This window comes from Lactuca serriola, chromosome 3 (genome assembly GCF_051521515.1).
Source record: "Lactuca serriola cultivar US96UC23 chromosome 3, Lser_US96UC23_V15, whole genome shotgun sequence".
NCBI lineage: Eukaryota > Viridiplantae > Streptophyta > Magnoliopsida > Asterales > Asteraceae > Lactuca > Lactuca serriola.
In genome coordinates, this window is record NC_136410.1 from 225,612,204 (window position 1) to 225,632,053 (window position 19,850).

The 19,850-nt window shown below is 34.5% G+C and overlaps 1 long non-coding RNA gene across 14 annotated transcripts; it reads left to right on the top strand.

The window, feature by feature from the left end:
* Positions 1-3,172: 3,172 nt before the first annotated feature.
* On the top strand, positions 3,173-7,676 carry LOC145093639 (uncharacterized). 14 transcript variants are annotated; one of them, XR_013702992.1, is made up of 6 exons: positions 3,173-3,433; positions 3,511-3,658; positions 4,004-4,105; positions 4,965-5,335; positions 6,083-6,415; positions 7,555-7,676. It is a non-coding gene; the product is annotated as an uncharacterized LOC145093639 (long non-coding RNA). The 14 variants fall into 14 exon arrangements; XR_013702983.1 differs by adding an exon at positions 3,868-3,889 and having other exon boundaries at positions 3,174-3,658; XR_013702988.1 differs by having other exon boundaries at positions 3,174-3,658; positions 6,083-6,261; positions 6,366-6,415.
* Positions 7,677-19,850: the final 12,174 nt, after the last annotated feature.

Consider the following 19,850-nt stretch of genomic DNA (forward strand, 5'->3'; position numbering starts at 1 on the left):
AGTACAGGGTTTTTATACAAAAAGGGGTACAAATACAAAGTACTGGGTTTTTATACAAAAAGGGGTACAGATACAAAGTATCGGGTTTTTATACAAAAAGGGTTACAGATACAAAGTACCGGGTTTTTATACAAAAAGGGGTACAGATACAAAGTATCGGGTTTTTATACAAAAAGGGGTACAAATACAAAGTACCGGGTTTTTTATACAAAAAGGGGTACAGATACAAAGTACCGGGTTTTTATTACAAAAGGGGTATAGATACAAAGTACCAGGTTCACATAAATAGTTGTTATGATATTACAACTATATTTCATCTAGAATTGTTAGACTTCAAATATAATCGTTGAGTGTATATGCTTGATTCGTATAAGAATTTAGTCTCGATTGGCTTAGAATTGGTGGGGCCCGCCTCATCTCCTGTTCCTCGTTGGGTTGTGGACCTAGGGCAGACCCACTATATTCAACGTTTTATCTAACTTAAATCTTATATAACTTATATACGCTGGACGATTATAGGGGAAATCTACTGGTCATTCGAGGGTTCATTAACGCATCATATAGAAATATTTTGTTCATACTTAACTAAGAAAATATTGGATTTTCTGGAAATCAAACTCTATCGATTTTACAAAGAAAACGGTTTCTACTTCAAACAAAACTCTTATGAACTCACCAACTTAATTGTTGACACTTTTTCAAAACTACTTGTATTCCCAGGAAATCAGTGAAACAGGAAAAACTTCAGCGCTTTGAAGATGGGACGTTAAACCGTCAACAATTTACTTTTGTCATCATAATGTAATTGATATTTGAAACATGTAAACATATACTATGGTGTAACTTTTTCGATTATATTTATGATGGTTGTATTTACTTTGAACACTATTATACACGTTGTTGTGATACTGTACATGAAGTCCTCCACCCCCAGACGTTTCCGCCATCCTTGGTTTAGGGGTGTGACAGATTGGTATCAGAGCATTGTTTATAGTGAACTTAGTATATCGAACCACATCTCTAAATATTATTAAAAGAGAAACCTTATGACATCATCTTAAACAATCAGAACCTTTGATTACATTTCATTTATAACATTTCCACCCTTAGATTATTTTAATGACATCATCATGACCAAGTCAAAGACCGTTTCTTTTGAACAATCCGTAACTTCTCTATAGGAATGAAATGTAATCAAATCCCATAAAATCAGGTTTTAAATTAGGCATTGAAATGATAATTTTGATCTGTTTTCTTTTTTTACATTGTTTTCTTCAATCAATTTTCTCTTAAAATCACATATATATCAATTACGAAATATATATCAAGGGAATCAAATTGTCAATTCTCCTCTGTTTGTGAAGATGAAACATTGTAAACCCTCCTGCCAAGGATTTAGCCACGATGGTATGCAGTATGCACAAATCAACTATGTCGAGTTATGTCAGGTGATTTCGTAATCTCCTACGATTTTTCTCTGTCTCTTATCACTCAGGTTTATATATTTCTTTCATTCTCATCACGTTCGCCATTATCTATCTCTCTCTCTCTTGCGTTTCTTTGATAGATTAAGAAGGTTTAAGATGATGTCAGGTTAGAACTATGAAGCTTTCATGTAATCTCTTTACAATCCAAAATTTTTTGTAATTTTTTGACATTCTAGTAGATTTTTTGTCCGAGATTTATTTATCGATTTATTTTAATACATTTTCTCTGCTTTGAAGGTGCTTCTTTTGCCGCTATTGCCAGATTATACTTAGCCATGCAATATTCTTCTTATTGAGGGCATTAGTATGTTATAACAGGTGAAAGCAAGCATTCCTAACTCCAATTTTTTTGATTTTCATGACATGGTGTCCATTTGAAGAATGATTTACTTTGAAACTACAAACATTTCAGTTGGTATATTTGAAGTAGTTCAAATTTGGTGCTGAATTATTTTATAAATAAATATTTTTTCAGACAAAGAGGAAAATATTGGTCATTTAATGAAACTTGAGCATGTTGGATTATGAAGGCCTTTGTTTTGAATTTACTGGTTGTAGTAGGGTCCTTTATATTGTATTACATCTCCTTTGTTGTTGGTATTTTCAGATGATTCTCAGGTAAACTTTTTTTTCCTGCATTTTTAAAGGTTGCAATTTCCATTCATTTATATGGAAATGGAAACTTAGGCTTACTTTTATTGCTTACAGCCATATGTGAATTGGATATAAGAAAAATAATTTTGCAAGTTCTTATCATTTATTTTACAATTTTTTCTTTGAAATTGGGTACATGGTACCTTTATTTTTTGGCACCAATTTAAATACATCTTATGGTGTTGTTTAGTATATATTGTCACCTGATGAGAAAGACATCTTCCTCCCTTTCACAGAACACACATGCGTGTCAATGTAAAGATATATAAGTATGAACTAAAACTAGATTTCTAAGGTTTTGTTTCTTTTTTTTCCTAATAAAGTGTTGAATGTGCAAAGTGGCAACCTTATTAGAAGTTTTAGAGGAGAGATCCGAAATTTATAAATTATTTTGGGTACATGTGATGGACAATCGTTTCTCTTTGAGGTTTATGTCAATTTCATACATGAAAATATTGTGAATAGCCTTGGGATGGTTTTGGAGTTTCTGAAGGTTAAGGGTATTCTGGTCATCAATGAAATTCTGGTCATCAATGAAAAATACATGAAAAATGAATTTAAAAGAAACAATAATGCATTGGAAAACTGGTTTTTTTGAATAAAATGATATTAAAACTGAAATTTTGATTTTAAAGGGCCAAAAGATAGAAGAATTTGGTTTGAAGTTATAAGGGCAATAACAGTTTAATGTGCTATTATGATTTTTAGAACCGGAGGTTTTATTTTTAAGTGGGATAATTTGGTATGTATTGAAACGATAATACATTGGGAAACTGGTTTTTTGAAATTCAAATTAGCTTTGATGTGACTTTTAGGATGAAAGGTGCATTTTTTATTATTATATATATAATTAATTTACAGCATCCTTATGAACAGTACCTAACTCGGGGTACTGTTCAACGGGTTGCTTTGACTCAACCATAGTTTCTTTAACATGTCCGCCGATCCACCGCCTACCCGGATACTGTTCATGAGTTTGTTTACCGTGGTTAGTTTAATCCCCACCTACTTACTTACCGTTCCTTCTTTCACCGCCTCAGGTACATCTTGAGATAGATTGTTTCCAGCTACCACCACCGCCTCAATAGAATTGCCTTCGCCCCTCCTTCTCTAATCGATCGACACTTCTCTCTAGAAATTGATTTAATGGCCGATCTACAATCGGACGCACCCTCCGACTGGAAGAATCCAAAGCCAGTTACCTTCATGAAATAATCTTGTCGGTTCTGCCCTCATGTAGGCGACGCGACACCTCTATCTTCAAACCCTCCACCTTCGTTAGATACTCTGATGTAAGTTTCAATCTCGATTTCTACTTTGATTTCTACTATCCGATTACGCTTTCATGTTTGATGGCCTGATACGTTAGCGAATTGGGCTAAACCCCATGGAAGCATAGAGAATAGGGCATAAACAAGTACGTGCCATTTAATCGACGTTCATAATCAGGAGTTAAGAAGAGCAAAAGGGTATGCGCCATTTAATCGAAGCACCTCGAGTAGGAAATTGCTAAATTGGTAAATCCGATCAAAAATCTTGAAAAACGCATGATGTATAGACTGAGGAGCCCTCTAAGGCTCTTTTCAATCGATTTTCGACTCAATTGATCACCTTCAGTCCTTCTTAGTATTGTGATTTTCGATTTTTATGAGTTGTAAGCTGGACCTCAATTTCCAATAACCTGTTATTGTATTCTGAGTTGTTTTTTTTTTTTTTTTTTTTGAAGCACACCTCTAAGGGCATCAAAAGTGAGAAGCTTTTGAGTTTTTTTGTTCTTTTATTTCTCTTCTGATTCAAATTCATCTCTAAACCTACTGTCATCAATCATCATCTCTTCATCTGTTCTTTTTGGTTTGTTATAGGATGATTGTTTCCTATTAGGGCTCCACTATTGTAGAAAGGATTTGTGACCTGTTGGAGTTCGATAAGGTCTTGAAGTCCAGTTTCTCATTCTATTTCTCGAGGTATATGTTTTCAAAAATTGAAGTTATATTAGTTTTATGCATTATGAAATTATAATTTTTCTGGTTTCTGATGAGTGGTTATTGATATTATGATTGTGAAGAAAGAAACCGACTATCTTTTTACATGAACATTGTGGTTATTTTTGTGCTATTTTTAATCTTAATTTATGTGAATTTACTTGGATCCTTCTCGGGACAAAATATTCTTTATGGCAGTTCCTTAGTGCATTATATATTTATCTGTTGTGTAGGAAGATTGTGTTAAAAAGAACTATGAAGTTGAAGTATTAGCAATGCTTGGTGTTTTATGTAGAAAAAAGTGACTTTAATATTTAAAACCATTAATAAAATCATTTCCACAAGAAAATATTCTTATACCAAAAACATTAAAACGTTAATTCTTAAAGCTTCATTGGTTGGATTTTTAGGATTTATTAAAGATTTAGTTTCTGGGTTTGGAACCTTTTATCCTTCATTGTAAATTATGAGTTTTCTAAGATATGACTTTTTTTCATTAATTGTGGTGTAGGCTCTCCATTTATAGCCTCATATATATAGCCACATTGGTTTGCAAGGCGTGTATTTGTTTTTTTGTTAACTGGATCTGAATTGACTATTGGTAGAGTAATTAATTTTTGTTGTTAACTGAATGTGACCAATATGGTGCTATCGTTTTTTTTGGTTAAAATTTAAAATTCAAGTGAATTGTACTATTAACTTCCAATTTATTTCATCTTATTTTTCAGAAAAATAATTGTAGGGTTATATGCAAGAAACAGCATGATACTTCTGTTATAATTTAGACTTTTTAAAGTATAATAGTTTTAATATGTTTCTTTTTTTTAAAACTCATTTACAGGATAGCTTAAGAGATCCTAACCGGGAAGGTGTTGATGATAATCACCTGAGACAACTTATTAGGCCTGCAATACATTTTATCATCTCTTATGCACAATTTTTTTTATTTTTTTATTTTGCATTTATTTGTAAATTTTTGTGATGACATGTACGAATGATATATATTCTGGTGAAGAGAAAGAAAGGGTCTCATGCTAGAATGTTTGACATTACAAAGACACCAGAGCAATTATACATATTAGTGGTTAGCTTTCCTTTTTTACCCTCCAGTAAGTTTCTTATTCAAGCAATATTTTTTTTTTGGTTTTAGGTACTTGCAAATTGGAATGCACGGGGACAGGAGGGATATCATCGAAGTTCAGGGATATGCCTGTAATTTCACTGTGCTATGATCTTATCTAAAGTGACATTTTACTTTCTTTGAGTCTATTTCATTTTTTTTATTAAAATTGCATTGTATGCTTTTGCTATTTAAATTCACATCCAACCACCTACACTAGTTTATAATTAATTTATAAATTGCTTTTAGATAAACATGATATACTTTTTGACAAACTGTTCCAATGTATTATACAAATAACAATTTTCAATATTTTTTATTAATGATTAACTTCTATAATATTTATATTATTTTAATATTTATACCATGTAGTATCCTCATGTATGATTAACTTCATTTGATTGTAATATCCTCACGTATGCTAATTAATATGTTTGTTTGGTAAATAACATTTTCTATCCTTGTGGTTAGTTGCATTTTCGGATATACGCCAAAAAGACACTTTCTTTGTTTGATGGTATAATCTGATCATGGGTATTAACTATTTGTGTGTGAACTTTTCCCTTTTGACCAGATTATTACGATCATCAAATGACATTTTTATTAAGCTTTTGTTGATTTTGATGTTCCAAATTATTTTGCATGCAACCTGTTTCTACAAGTGTGTATGTTTTCAACGAAATATTTTTAAATTGTGTATGTACTCTATTGTCCATTCTTTGCTTTTATGTCCCATAAAATATATTTTCAAATGTTTTGTTTTCATTCAAAAATTATTTATTTTCTATCAGATTTTACATTTCATCCTTAAACTTAGAAGCTAAAATGTTGTTGTGTAGATCCATTCTAAATATGCTTGGGCAGAGGTACTTTTATTACTGCATGCATTAAGATCTATCCAAACCTAGTCAACAAATCTAGGTTGCTATTTCTTTGATTGAGCTATACCAGTCTGGGAACAAAAAAACATCAAAAGAAAAGCTTCTTTCAAGCGATTTGTGGCTGCCCGGACTGAAAGGTTCAATCACTCATTCTTAACTACATCAATTCTTCTTTTTTGTTAATTTTAGTTGGACATAAGATGAGTGTTCAAATTCCTGAATTTATTCAATTTAAGGAAAGATATCGATAGTGGTTTCTGGGAACATCTACAAACTGATTGCAGTCTTAAGGTACACATATGATTCATGTACCTACTGCCATCTACCCTATTTATTGATGAAATTCTTTATTTTTTATCACATAATAGTTTGTTTTGTAGTAAATCATGTAGACTTGATTCCACTTTTACATCTCCACATGCATTTCTTATTCTTCTTTTGAGCTTATCTATTATGTATTTTATGCGCACTCCCTATTTGAGTAAGACCTTGAACCAAAAATATATATCAGTGTAGTTAGTAAGGTATAGTTTTTTTGTTTAGGTAAATGGATGAATGTGAGGACATTATACAATGAGCACAAGGTTTCTTGGATTGGCCAGATATGTTGGATTCTACTTTACATATAAACTTCACATCTTTTAGGTTTCTCCTGAATTATGAGATAGGATGAAATATATATCATTTCTTCTTTGATTCTTGACTATGGAATGTGATTATGTTTGATTAGGGATTAACTTTGAGTCTTGATGAAAAATTGTAAGAAAATGGCTATACATTTATTTATTTACCGACATGGCTACTTCTGTCTATATAGTTTCATTTGGTCGCATCCATTGTTCCTAATAAATTCAGTAATACTCGTGTTAAATTTTAGTCCTATGTGAAAGATACATATAATTGATCACTTTTCTCTATATTGATGAACAAATAGTTGAGAACACCTACTTGTGATTGATAGTTGTGATTAACTATCCCTTGCTATATATATAAAAAAAAGCTTCAGACCTATTTACAATTTAGGGATTTTGGTTGATGTAAAGTATATATTTTATCGTAAAATTGAGGTGGGCTTGGTTTTAATTCATCAAAGAATACAATGGAATTAAGAGCACTTGTTGTAGGGTTAAGCATTCCTTCAAGAGCATTGGCTTCGTGATAGGATTCTTCTACTAGAATTGGATTTTACATGATTCCAACTAACAGGAAATTGTTCTTTAGATTAGGAGGTAACATACTGATTAATATATACATACCCATTTCGACTTTTATGGGTTATAAACATGATTTATCCTTTTTTATGTTCTAACGTCTACAAATGTCATCATTAGTTGAACTTTTCTAGATTCATGTATTTCTTATTGATTTTGATAAGGTTACTAATAGTAATATCCTTTTTTATTCTACATATTTTTATTTTCTAATTGTAGCTATGGGATACAAGACAACAATCTTGCTGAAATACGTTTAAAGTTCTTGTACGTCCTCTTTCATTCAATGTGTTACAAATAGTGGAAGTATAAGAAAAAGTTTATAAAGTTATTCCCTCTTCCATCGCCTTCTTCTTTTATCTCATGGAATTGTTGTGGTTTGGTTGAAGCTTTAGCCCCTGCAATCATTTCTTTTTAAAATTTGACTTCACTTATATCTTTGTGTGATGTTCTTATATAGAGATTACATTATGGATGTTGTATTTTATCAAAATTTCTATTTCAAGATTCGCCAATTATTGTGGTTATGTTGAAGCTTTAGGCATATGCAATTACAGGATATCTTCTTTGTTTAAATTGGAAATTTAGTATTACACTTTACAACTACCTCATTTGTTGAATTTTTATGGTTGGATTTATTTTAATTACTCTTTTCAGTTGAATTTTTCATGCCCTGTATGTTGCTAAAGAGACGTCGTATTCCTGAATTATTGTTGGATTGGCTTGGATATTATAACAATTAAATTAAGATTAGTACAACAAAAACACCTCTTCTTACAAACATAGCAACATATTTATGCCTAAATCTAAAATAGCAATTTATTGTAATTATCAATGATTTTTGTTTGTTTTTGAAGTTTTTTTTTTAGTTTATACTCAAGAGTTTATACCATTTTTAAATAGGCATCTTATATTCCAAATGCAAATGAAGCTCAGTTTGGCCCATAAAAGCACCATACTTATGGCTCTTTACCGATAATAGCAATGCATGAAAACTTTACAGAAATGGTCCATGTGCAAAAAAAATATTACACAATTGGTCCCTAGGAAAAAAACATTATAGTAAGTTATCGTGCAGCAAGAAAAATATGCAGGAAAACATTACCAATGAAACATTGATCGGTCGTTGCCATTAACAAAAGTCAAGGAAAATCATTAACAAATGTTGGATTATACTTGCGTAGACCCGACTCACTCATGATAAGTTATATGTGGATGCTTCTTGTGTCACAAGTAAAAAAAGATTGAAGGTATTCATATGTGACAAAAAAGGTTGTCTAACTAATAAAACAAAAAATGTTGTCTACAAAGAAGTCATTCAACGATTATAGATATTTAGACATTTCATTGTTTTTTTTTTCGAAATATTTCAATGTTACCAATAACGCCAAGTCTGATTCTGTTAATTTATATTTTTTTATTATTATTGTAACAATCATTTTCAACTGTTGGATTGTACTTGCGTAGACCCTTCTTCACTCATGGTCAATTATGTAGCCGTTTCTCGCATGCTTAGTAAAAAAGGATTGAAGGTACTCATCTTAAATAAGGAAGGTCATTTAACTAATAAAACAAAAAATATTATCTACAAAGAGGTCCTTTAGATATTCTAGATAATCAGACATTTCATATCATTTTTTAACCATTTCAATATAATCAATAACGTGGTGTACGAAAGTAGTGTTGTTTTTTCTTACATGTAGAGTCTTTTTCATACTAAAACATCGTGATCTAATAAAATTAGTTTTCTTGTCCAAATATTAATTTATCATGTAAAAAATCCAGTTACTAAATTTATGGATTTGTTATTTTACAATTTCATATTTTTGGACATTTTTGTACTTAAACAAAACATAAAGTGGGTTTCAATAGTAAATGACATTTTTTTAACTAATATACTTTCGATATAGTTGCCTTGAAAGTTTTTGTCGACAACTATATCAGGTCAAAGCATTTAGGATTAACAAACTTGGACTTCAATGTACCATGGGAATACAAATAGAAAATGGCAACGAATTTGACTATTTTACCCCTGCTCGAAAACTGCTTTTAATAAAAGCATGAATTTGTTGTTTTTGAAACAGAGATAATAAATATGAAGTCATTGTACTACGGGATTAAAATCTAATAAATGCCAACAAAAGTAATTGTTTTTTCCCTCCTCAAAAACTACTTTTAATATATATATATATATATATATATATATATATATATATATATATATATATATATAGCTCCAAAACTACTTAATTAATCATATTATTAGCACAATATTCTTTCTGTCAGATTAACACTTTTTGTTCGACTTTAATAATATTTTCAGGAAAATGTCAACACAAATTGAATTTCAAAAATAGCAACGAACTTTCAATACATACTCCACAACAACAATCTACTTCTGACTAGGATGTACATTTCTATTTTTATGTGGGTATTGAAGGTTTGTTGGTGTTATTAAGTGTAGATATCATTGAAATAAAAACAATGCTCATTTTATCCACTATTGGACATATATGCCCTTACACAGTCAAGTTGACATATTTGCCATTCCCGTTCTATTTTCCATATTTGACCTGCATAGTAAATTTACATATTTTCCACATATTGAACAATAATTACCCTTAAATATTCAAATTGATATATTTTCCACCTATTGGACATTTTACCCTAAAATATATTAATGTGTTTCTTTCGGTTGTTGTAAGTCTTTGGAACAAATTGGACATTTTACCCTAAAATATATTAATGTGTTTCTTTCGGTTGTTGTAAGTCTTTGGAACAAATAACATTGTACTTTAGTAAGTCAACTATTTTTTTCTTTCTTTTATTAGTAAATAAAAATAAATATTATTTAATGTTTTATTATCACAACAATTTACTTTAATAATATACTCATTATATCATTGTAGTCTTAAATTGTTTTATATACTAACCTAAGATACAATAATGCTTATTTGTTGTATTTATAAATATGTAAATATATGTAAATCTCTTGTTGGTATGTTGGTGCTTGCAAAAAGTGTTAAAATTAAAAAAAAATCTTTCAAAATTCCTTACAAATCATTCCCAGGATAAAAGCCCAAAAAAGATGGTTGGTTGCTAGATCCATAAAGCCAAATCGTAGTTTAAGCCCATTTAAAATTGTTCAACCAAAACGTATCCCTAAAAGCAGTTAACTCAAGATTCATGTTCTTCTCCTCTATAAAAAAAACTGCCACATCTACAAGAAGCAACATCATGATCCACAATATTTTCAATTAAGGTAAATAATCTAACAATCTATTATTAATTTCAACATATATTGTGGATTTTTGAAATAAAATCACAAGGAATTCAACCTAAAAAGTGAATTAGAAAACATTGTCTTCAAGATGTTTGAATACAAAAATTTTGGTTTTAACATCTTCATATCCGTCAACAAATTTAGAGTTTGTATCTCATCTACGACAAAAAACAGTATAGATAGTTTTGTATGATTTTCATATCTTTCTTATTAGCCCTAGATACCGTTCAACAATATGTAAAATAAACATGTTTGGCATTATTATAATGTGAATTAAAAACAACATGTAAGTATACAAAAAATATTTAATCATTGATTTTTTCTTTTAAAGTAAGATATTTTACAACATAATGTGCTTATAAACATCAAAGTTACACGTTATTGAAATAAGAAAGTGATTTGTAGGACTGACTTCATGGCGTATACTGATGGTCAAAAAGTTGAAATCTCTTAAAACGAACCAAGAGGGATCCTACTATCCTGCAACCATCAAGAGATGTAGATCTAATAGAATATTTTTTGTTAATTATCAAACCCTGCTTAATCACGACCTCATGCCACTAAGAGAGTTTGTAGAAAAAGAATAAGTGAGGTTAGTTCCTCCTCAAATTATGGTGGATGTATATAATATCATATCAATGGTGGATACAAATGACAGAGATGGTTGGTGGGTTGGTAAAGTGGTGGTAAAAGTAGGGGACCTATATGAGGTGTATTTCGAGCTAACTGAAGAATACATTGTTTTTCCCAAATGAAAAGGTAACAGTGGACCAGGAACGGGAAAATAATTCTTAGGTTTATTGATTACGGTAATGTACTTTGAATTGTTATGAAATTAAAATAGTTATTATAATGTATGTTAATGAATTTAAAATAGCTATGGAAATGTACTTTTAATTGTTATGTTTCCTGTGGTGTAATATCTATATACAATTCTATGATTTTTATGCGTTTCCCCGCGTTTAACGCGGGTCATAATCTAGTAAGATATACAAACTATAAATGCATTGGGACTAGAGTCTCTTATTTAAAGTTTTCAAAACAACTATACTTTTAGAAATAAATAGTTTTTTATTAAAAGTATACATGCATGCATACATGCTAAGGTCAGCATCGTTCTAGAACAAAACAAAAGTAATGATTGTTGGATATCACAGGTAAACTCGGGGATGTATGGTCAGTCTTGGGAGTGGCATAGCCTGATCAACTATGCTGGTCCGAGGAGTGATTGGCATATGCCCAAGAATGGTTGTGATGTGACAACAAGTCTAAAAACTTACCAACACTACCACAATGAAATACCATAGGGGTATTTTGCGTTATTATAAATACTTATCTGAGAACTAAATAGATTTTTATCAATAGGTCAATAATTGCTTAGTGGATACATTAAAATTATATGTATCCAGGACGTCATAGACGTAGAATTGTGGATCTTTGCTTTACTTCCTGTTCTCGTTGGATTGGGGATTTAGAGTTAGGGTCGCTTATTCGAAGGTCTATCATGTCCCAAATACATATGACTAGTATGCACTAAACAATGTATTGAAGTACCTGATAAAGATCATCTTATAATTATCTAATTAGTACGCCTACTTAGTTATTTCTTATATTCCCATTTCTCGCGAAGATATCATGGCTGGATTCTATCCCTACGACGACTCGTACTACCCCAACCACGGCAATACTGAATGGCTCGGAGAGGAGTCAGGGAATGATTACCCAATCCCTATGGATGGTCACCAAGCTGAAGACTTGGTTGATGGTTCTGACTCCGACCCTGAAGTGGAGAACCTACCCCGATGGCTCTTGTTCCGAATCCTAACCCTCGTCCGACTTTCCAAGGCCCGACGCCTCTTTGGGTAGAATGCTTGGAAACCTGGAGCGAAGAGCAAGCCCAACCTATGCCGTTTAGTGGAGACCGAAGCTTCTACGACATAAGCGAAGGAAGCTCAACAGATAGAATTCTTTCAATCTAGGTCAGTAGAGTTGCCCGAAATGAGATTCAGGGCAGAACAACTCTCCATCATATCGTAAAGGTCGATGCAAATGCAAGAATGCATACAATCCGCACCAATCGCCTTGAGCACACTCGTAAAAAAATCTGAGAGAGACCATGAAACCCGGCTGCAAGCACTGGCTAAAACACGAACCGAAGTCATAAAAACTTCGAGTACGCCAGAGGGTGTACGAAAGGCACATGCTTGATAAGGAGCGGCAACTAGCTGAACTAAGGGTTCACCAGAGGGATGACCGCCGCCAGTAGTAGATACCTTACTTTCTTTCCCTGTTAAAAATGAATCGTTTTTCCTATCTATGTCCTATGTGGCATCCTCTATGAAACTATCTTGTACTGTAGGTACTTTTGGTTAGGCCTTTAGGCGGCCAAAACTCTCCTGCTCCGGATGTGATGTAAGACCCTCTACAAAGTCAATTTTCCCAAGCCTGTTACATCTTAAACATCAATGACATTGTCAGTCAACTAAGTTCTGTGTCACCCCTTGTCCAAATACTTTCATCATGCTACCATAGAAGTCTATCTGAAACCCACACTAGTCAAGTTGTTGGACTAGAGTAACTTAGCTCCGGGATCGTTCCTAATTCTCTTTCAAAGGTTGGATCAAATTTCAAGGTTTCACTTGGATACAAAACCTACTAAACTCATGAAGTTCATTCATATGGACTTCCTTTATGAATTACATATAAGGCATTCTTAAATCGGAGCATAATGCAGAAAAATCTAATTCAATAACAACTGACTTGTCTTTGCTAGTATAAACTTACCATCTGATCATTCTTTTGCAATTTATGATAGAACTATGCCGCCAAGGAAAAGACCCAAACCTTCCGGCAGCACAGCACCACCATCTCCAACGCCACCTCCTCAGTTTGATCCCGCAATGTTCCAAGCTGCAGTAACAGCAGCCGTGGCAGCTGCAATGTCACAAATTGGTACAAATGGTGCTGGCGGTGCTGGATCGGGAGCCACAAACTCTAACCACGGGGACAATACAGGACGCACAAAGGAATGCACTTACAAGGACTTCACAAATGGCAAACCCGATTCTTTCGATGGAAGTGGGGGCGTCATCGCACTAATTCAATGGTTCGAGAGAACCGAAGCAATCTTCGAAATTTGTGCTTGCCCCGAAGCGAGCAAAGTCAAGTACGCGGCGTTCACCTTCATCGGAAGAGCTCTCACTTGGTGGAACGGCAGAGTTAAGTCGCTTACGCTTATAGTGGCTAACTCGTTAAGTTGGGAGGACTTAAAGAAGATGATGCTGAAATAATATTGCTCAAGAGGCGAAGTGCAAAAGCTGGAGCAAGAATTTTGGAATCTCAGAATGGCAGGCTCTGACCTTACAACTTACACCAACCGATTCTGTGATCTAGCACTCCTTTGTCCCTCTATGCTCACCCCGGAAGACAAAAAGTTGGAGCGATACCTCTGGGGATTGTCCCCCGAAATTCAAGATAGCGTACTGGCCTCAAGACCAACTACCTTCGACAGCGCCAAGGAGTTGGCACAACAACTCATCGACCATCGTGCCAGTCATAACACTACGACAACCACGCCAATTTTTGCTGTTCATGCTGCCACAACCCTCACCACGCCAACTCCCATGAAACAATACGCTGGAACCCTTCCGAAATGCAACAAGTGTAACTTCCATCACACTGGGGCTTGCCGGAAGATACATTGCAAAAACTGCGACAGAGAGGGGCACACTGTCAGTTTCTGTAAGGCACCAGCACGACCCATCAATCAGGTCTCTGGCTTTAGAGCAACCCCAGCCTGTTTCAAGTGTGGAGAAACGGGACACTTTAAAAGGGACTGCCCAAGAACAAGAGATGCCAGTGGTGGTGGAAGGGTGCTTGCGATCACCGAAGGAGAGACCACCCCAGAACTGCCTGCAAATATCAGTACGTGACTCTAACATCGACGTTTAAATTCTAAATTTTTTTATATGTTAAATCTAGCATCGATTAAAGCATGCATAGTAGTAATGCCAAGGAGAAAATTGAGAGCATAAACAATAAGAAATTCCAAGGCCGACATGTGACATCAGGCAGGTTATTCCTCACCATAATCAATTTCTTATATTGCGAAAAGTTTCCCTAATCTTTCCTCCGAATTCTTGGATCCCCATTCAAAGTGCAAATTTCGGGACGAAATTCCCTCTAACGGGGGGATGATGTGACAACCGTCAAATTCTAGTCAATTCAAAGTCAAATAAAGTCAACAAGTCAAACCGGTCAACTCAGCTAACCCTTGTGTACTAGGGCTTACATTATGTATTTACTAAACAACTCGCTATTCTAATGAGAGATCATAAATCGAAAAGTACGTACGTCTAGATCTCCTTAACCTAAAATTGTTGTAAGTGACGAGCCAAATCGATAAAACAATGTTGCATACTCATCAGGAGTGTGTAAGATCCTTAAACAAGGCTTAACAGGGTTTACGGACCTTGCATTGCGAAGCCGGACACCCACATTTGTCACAAACGAAACCTCTCTCAATCGTTTTCACTCTTTCTCTTCTTATCGAGAATCTCTCCCAAATCTCTCTAAGAATGAGAAATCTCTCCCAAATATATCTTTGTATGTGAAATCTCTCCAAGAATGTGAAATCTCTCCCAAATATCTCTTTGTATGTGAAATCTCTCTAAGAATGTCAAATCTCTCCCAAATCTCTCCAAGAATGTGAAATCTCTCCCAAATATCTCTTTGTATGTCAAATCTCTCTAAGTATGTGAAATCTCTCCCAAAAATCTCTCTAAATGTCAAATCTCTCCAAGTATGTCAAATGTCTCCTAAATCTCTCTAAGTATGCCAAATCTCTCCAAGTATGACAAATCTCTCCCAAATCTCTCTCAACTTTCTATAATCACTCGGGGCATCCCGACCCTCGAATTTGGCGAAAACAGCCCAAAAACGGAAGTCTACGCGAAAAACGGACTTAAGAAGCCGAAACTCCTCTTAGGAAGCGAAACCCCTCTCAAGGAACCGAAACCCTCTCAGGAACCGGAACCGAAACCTCAGCAGCCGAGACCGAGACCCTGAGAACCGAGACCTCCTGCAAGCCGAACCCTCCTGAGCCGATCCCGAAGGCTGCTCTCGGGCCGAACCTCGCTCAAGCCACCAAGACCGAGCCTCGCTCTCGGTTCCTCCTTCTGCACTTTCGGTCTTCCCTTCTACTCTCGGTCCTTTCCCCACTTTCGGTTCTCAACTCCTTAAGAGCCGAGGCCTCGCGACTTCGGCCAGGAACTTCGGATTTTTGACGTTTTTCACCCATTTTCAATATTTTTAACATTTTAAGCTCGTTTTTCGAGATTTTAACACGGGATTTTCACCCAAAATCATATTTTAACATAATGAACCCTAAATATTCATAATTTAATCATATTTTCTTGAAAATCCTTATTCAAATAATAAAATCTAGTGGGTGAATAATTAAGGTGGAGTGTTGACTTTGCTTTACTTTATGACACAAGCAACCACCCCCACACCCACTCTATGACCAGTCACACCTCCCCACCTTACCTAGGTCACTTCAATGTCCTTTCCACTCAATTATCATCTTTCCCCACGTTCTTAGAGCTGGAACAACCCATCCTCTCTCCTCACTTCTCTCATTTGCTCTCATTTCACCAAGGATCCAACTCCACTTTTCTCTCAAACTTCCTCTATCAAATTCGAGATTCAAGGATGATTATCAAGCTTTCTCACACTCTTGGTAAGTATAATTCATCCTCTCCATGATTATTACACTTTCCTCATTCTCAAATCAATGATTCCTTACACAAACATCATCACATTCTTGTTAGATCTTCGAATCTACAAGTGATTCTTCAAGTGTTCTTGAGTTGAACACATCTTTTCTCCATCATCCATCTACTGAAATCACTCAAGGTGAGTTCATACCCCTACATTTTCATGTTTTCTCAAGTTTTTAGGGGGGGGGGGGGGGGGAATACAAGTTAAAACACCAAGAACATAACTATACCTTTCTAACAGCCTTCATCAGAAAAGTTCAACTCCATTCGCGGACTGTTTTGGACAACTTAAACATTTTAGTTTTAAACATTTTCTTAGGTGCAAGTAGTTCCACTTCTTAGCTTTAAAATGACTACTTGCACATCTTCACACGATTTTTCTACGATTTATGGTGATTTTTGCAAAACAGCGTATCTTTTCAAACACAAATCCGGACCAGTCTGTGAATATGAGAATTTTAATACAAGTTAAAGGCTTCCAAAAATCATGATAAAAATTATTAATAAACTAGACACATTTTAGGAACTCTCAGAATTTACGGATCTAGTTTTCGACTTCGTATGATTTTTCTAAACCAGTGCAGAAAGGTTAAATTTAGTTAACAGCTTATAACTTTCAAAACACTTTGTAACATGTTGAGCAAAGTGTTAAATCTTGGATGACTTCATATATTACATTTATTTCTTGTAATGATATATTTATATAATAGGAAATTACTTACTGAATTTATAAGAACCGTTCATCATAACCATTAGTACAAAACAAAGCAAGATAAACATAGCTATGTTATACTATACAATTGACTTACATAGAAAGGGTTCTTATACACCACAAATAAACATACTAAACTATAATAAGTATAGTTAGGTTGCATATACATTTCAAACATTTTGATAAACTATAATAGGTATAGTTTATGATCATTTACATTACAAAAGGATTTTCATACGAATGGGGTACATTCCAAAGTACCAGGTTTTCATACAAATGGAGTACATTACAAAGTACCGGGTTTTTATAAAAAAAGGGGTACAGATACAAAGTACCGGGTTTTTATACAAAAAGGGTTACAGATACAAAGTACCGGGTTTTTATACAAAAAGGGGTACAGATACAAAGTACCGGGTTTTTATACAAAAAGGGGTACAGATACAAAGTACCGGGTTTTTATACCAAAAGGGGTACATATACAAAGTACCGGGTTTTTTATACAAAAAGGGGTACAGATACAAAGTACCGAGTTTTTATTACAAAAAGGGGTACAGATACAAAGTACCAGGTTCACATAAATAGTTGTTATGATATTAAAACTATATTTCATCTAGAATTGTTAGACTTCAACTATAATCGCTGAGTGTATATGCTTGAGTCGTATAAGAATTTAGTCTCGATTGGCTTAGAATTGGTAGGGCCCGCCTCATCTCCTGTTCCTCATTAGGTTGTGGACCTAGGGCAGACCCACTATATTCAACGTTTTATCTAACTTAAATCTTATATAACTTATATACGCTGGACGATTATAGGGGAAATCTATGGGTCATTCTAGGGTTCATTAACGCATCATATAGAAATATCCTGTTCATACTTAACTAAGAAAATATTGGATTTTCTGGAAATCAAACTCTATCGATTTTACAAGGAAAACGGTTTCTACTTCAAACAAAACTCTTATGAACTCACCAACTTAATTGTTGACACTTTTTCAAAACTACTTGTATTCTCAGGAAATCAGTGAAACAGGAAAAACTTCAGCGCTTTGAGGATGGGACGTTAAACCGTCAACAATTTACTTTTGTCATCATAATATAATTGATTTTTGAAACATGTAAACATATACTATGGTGTAACTTTTTCGATTATATTTATGATGGTTGTATTTACTTTGAGCACTATTATACACGTTATTGTGATACTGTACATGAAGTCCTCCACCCCCGGACGTTTCCGCCATCCTTGGTTTGGGGGTGTGACAGAGCCTTCTAGCTACAAGGAAGCCATGGCAGGCCCTGAGTCTACCAAGTGGAAAGAGGCATTGGACAGCGAGATCCAGTCTATATATGACAATCAAGTTTGGAACTTGGTTGACAATTTATCAGGTCGCAAGACAGTTGGGTACAAATGGATCTTCAAGAAGAAGAACGACATGGATGGAAAGGTACACACGTTGAAGGCACGGATGGTTGCGAAAGGCTTTACTCAAACCCCACGGGTTGACTATGATGAGACCTTCTCATTAGTGGCCAAGATCAAATCTATTAGGGTTATGCTAGCCATAGCTGCGTTACATGATATGAAATATGGTAGATGGATGTCAAAACCATTTTCCTTAATGGAAAGTTGGTTGAAGATGTTTACATGAGTCATCCAGAGGGTTTTGTGGATGCTAAGTACCCCAATAGAGTGTGTAAGCTTGAGAAATCAATCTATGGATTGAAGCAAGCTTCTTGCAGATGAAATATTTGCTTTGATGAGAAGGTCAAAGAGTTTGGCTTCTCTAGGAGTGAGGATGAGTCCTATGTATATGTCAAAGCTAGTGGGAGTATAGTTAGCTTTGTAGTATTATATGTTGATGAAATACTACTTATAGGAAATGACGTTCCAACCTTATAGGAATTTAAGTCCTGGCTTGGAAAATGTTTCGCTATGAAGGATCTAGGAGAAGCTGCTTATATTCTAGGAATAAGGATTTTGAGAAATAGGAGTAAAAGACTAATTGGACTTAGTTAAAGTACTTACTTGGATGTAGTGTTGAAGCGTTTTAGCATGGAGAACTCTAAGAAAGAAGAATTACCTATCCAGAGCAGCACCAAGTTGAGTAAGACTCAGAGTCCGAGTACCAATGCTGAGATAACAGAAATGAGTCGAGTTCCATATGCTTCCGTCGTTGGCTTGATCATGTATGTTATGACATGCATTCGCCCTGGTGTGGCTTTTGCTTTGATCATGGTCAGTCGATATCAAGGGAACCCGGGTAAAGCTCACTTGATAACAGTTAAGAAGATTCTTAAGTATCTACGAAGGACAAAGGTTGGGTCCTTGTACTTCGTGGCAATGATGACTTGAGAGTTACCGGTTATAGTGACGCCAGTTTTCAAACAGACCGAGACAACTTCCGTTCTCAATCTGGTTGGGTGTTTACACTCAATGGAGGAGCAGTGACTTGGAAAAGTTGCAAGCAGGAGACCATGGCTGATTCAACATGTGATTCGGAGTATATAGTTGCGAGGGAAGCGTCAAAGGAGGTTATATGGTTGAAGAACTTCATTGGAGACCTTGGAGTTATGCCAACCATAAAACAGCCCATAGAGATTTTCTACGATAATGAAGGAGCAGTTGCCTTGACCAAGGAACCAAGGGATCATGGAAGATCCACACATATCGATAGAAAATACCACTTCATCAGACATTGGGTAGAAGAATGACTCCTCGTCGTCAAGAGGGTATCGTCAAA